The 2,978-nt window shown below is 49.7% G+C and overlaps 1 protein-coding gene across 1 annotated transcript in view; it reads left to right on the top strand.

Moving 5' to 3' along the window:
- Window positions 1–276: 276 nt before the first annotated feature.
- Window positions 277–2,978, top strand: part of HDLBP (high density lipoprotein binding protein) — a 93,661-nt gene continuing 90,959 nt past the window's right edge. Inside the window, exon 1 of the mRNA XM_075340857.1 lies at window positions 277–382. The gene's annotated coding sequence lies outside the window, so the exon portion shown is untranslated. The remainder of the gene's footprint in view (window positions 383–2,978) is intronic.

Here is a 2,978-nt window from a genome sequence, read left to right on the forward strand (position 1 = left end):
AGCAGCAGAGACCCCAGGAGCAGCCACTGTCCAGTGACTTCAGCCCTGAGCTGAGCAGCAGAATGTCGGTGCTGCTGGGAGAATAGAAGCCGCTACAGTCTGCACACAGCCCTTGTACAGCGCTCCGCAGGACTCTCCACTCCATAACCAGCTGTCAATGCTAAATGGTGCAATAAAGTTTGTTCAAGAAAAAAAAAGTTCCATCCGGTGCCAGAGGACGCATTTCCGCTTCCGCTGCTCCGCTCCTTCTCCAGTCCCATCCTCTGGCTGACGTGTCGCGGCTGATGACGTTCCCCTTATTGATAGGCTAAGGCCCATTCTATATAAGCGCTGGACGAAGCGGCCGACGCTTTCCCCGGCAGTCAGCGGATCGGGACACGGAGTGAGTGTGAGGGCGGCGACCGGGGAGGGCTCGGGGATTCCGGTGTGTCCGCGGGTGACGGCGGCACACTGGAGGGGAGCTGTGGCTGCGCAGGGAGGGGGCTGCTGCTGCCTACGTGGAGTGTGTGAGGCTGGGACAGTGAGCAGCACTTGTCATTGACGGCTGTGTCTGCATCATGTGTGTCCTCTGCTGGAGCAGATCGATGGCTCCTGCCTGGCAGCGCTGCTAGAACTCTGCTGGATCCTCTGGCTTCATTACTAAGCCCACAGGATCCCTTTGCCTTTATCTCTGAGCGCACTGGATCCCCTGCCTTTTATCTCTGAGCGCATTGGATCCCCTGCCTTGATCACTGAGCGCATTGGATCCCCTGCCTTGATCACTGAGCGCATTGGATCCCCTGCCTTGATCACTGAGCGCATTGGATCCCCTGCCTTGATCACTGAGCGCATTGGATCCCCTGCCTTGATCACTGAGCGCATTGGATCCCCTGCCTTGATCACTGAGCGCATTGGATCCCCTGCCTTGATCACTGAGCGCACTGGATCCCTTGCCTGTATCTCTGAGCGCATTGGATCCCCTGCCTTGATCACTCAGCGAATTGGATCCCCTGCCTTGATCACTGAGCGCATTGGATCCCTTGCCTGTATCTCTGAGCGCACTGGATCCCTTGCCTGTATCTCTGAGCGCACTGGATCCCTTGTCTGTATCTCTGAGCGCACTGGATCCCTTGCCTGTATCTCTGAGCGCACTGGATCACCCAGCTGGACCCCTCCCTGCATCTTCCCATCAGCAGTGATCTGACATCATATAACAAGTCATCTATCCATGTCAATAAGTAGAAGACACGTAAAATTCCGAAGTGAATCCTCGCTATCATTGATTCTCCTCCGCCCCTGACCTGTGTGTGCTGTACAGTGATCTGTGACTCATCTGATAATCAGGTCACCGCAATCATTAACGCTGATCATTACTGAACTCGTCTGATCACTTTCCCCTTTGCTGTATCCACTACTGGCTGTGATTGTTGAGGTTTCTCCGGTGATGGGACTCCAGGGCGGTGGGATCTGGTGGATAATTGGGGGATCTGGGGAGCATCACTGAATTTGTGGTCATTTTCATAGTTTGGGGTAAAAGGAATCTGCGTTGTAATATTGCTTTGTGTGAGCTCTAGTGACATCCGCAACAGTATCCAAGTGTTGTATCTTTAGTGACCGTCTCCCAGTGTTGTCTGCCTGTCTCATCACCAGGGGCTGTGCTGGGGAAGCTGGTGCGGATAGGATGGCAGCCCCTCAATATCGTGTGAATTGTCCAGCTGTTTGTATTTCTCAATAAGCGTCCTGTCAGTCACCCGGGGAGGTGAGGGTTAAATCCTGTAACTAGTAAGTAGTAGAGCTTTAACCTGGGCCTGAAATGGTGACGTTGGCATAGAATGAGGCCTGGGGTGGGAGGGGTGTGCAGAGTTAGGCTAGGGGGAGGTGAAATCCTCCTAATCCATCTCTCCCAGTCAGCACTCTATGTTGCAATCTCTGCAAGTGAAAATCTGAGTGGGCTCGGTCGCTTCACCAGGAACTTTTTAGTTGGTGACGCACACTTCACTGAGTGAATAAAGATGTCCAGGAAAAAAAATATAATTGGCCAGGTTTTATTTTGAGCAGTAGTTTGTGTTCTTATTCTGTGTGTTCTGATGAAAGGAAAAATGGCCGACAGGCAACTTTCTGTTGTACTCTGCATAGTTTTATAGCCGTGATCAGTGAGGCTGCAAGCCGTGGTTCTGTAGTGTGGCTGGAAGAATGCAGCCCCCTGTACACGGAAACATCTGGTGCCATCTGGTACAAGGTCCACGTGTCCGAAGAGTCCATGTGTATTTAGCAGAAGATAAAGGACCCAGGAGCAGCGTCAGTCCCACATTCTCCATAGCCCATTCGCTCGTGCTGCCCGTATGGCCAATACAGACCGGAGATTTCCAGCTTTCACGCTTTTTAAACTGTTTAATGTGTTTTGTTTTTTTTTGTTTTTTTTAAAAGTTTGGTTTTTTTTCAGTGTCCTGATGTGGACGGTCAAGAGATCCCGGTTATTCTGATATCCACCTTATTGGATCTCTAGTTTATGCAGATAAAAAGTTTTTTTTTTTTTTAAAAGAACTGAAGTCCTCAGTGGTTGATACCTTTTTAATGGCAAACTGAAAAGATGGTAATAATAGCAGCTTTCCAGACTACTCAGGTCTCTTCATCAGGCATGCCTGATGAAGAGACCTGAGTAGTCTGGAAGGCTTGCTGTTATTACCATCTTTTCTAGAGTTGGAACTAAACCGAAATATATCCCGGGTCTGTTTCCACGTGGCCTTCGCTGTAAAGCAAAGTTTGCTTTATAGATTGATTGTAGCATTTAATATTTGGGTAAGGCCACGTGCACACGTTTGGTATTTGATCTTTGTATTTGTAAGACAAAACCAGGAATGGGTAAAACATCCAGGAGTGGTGACGTGTTTCTATTCTACTCTTCCTCTGACTGTCCCACTCCTGGTTTTCAGAATGTGATGTAACTATGGAATAAAAGCGCAAAAATAGGGTCTTCCCCCGGTATAGGGTTTTTGTCT

This window comes from Anomaloglossus baeobatrachus, chromosome 3 (genome assembly GCF_048569485.1).
Source record: "Anomaloglossus baeobatrachus isolate aAnoBae1 chromosome 3, aAnoBae1.hap1, whole genome shotgun sequence".
Taxonomy (NCBI): Eukaryota; Metazoa; Chordata; class Amphibia; order Anura; family Aromobatidae; genus Anomaloglossus; species Anomaloglossus baeobatrachus.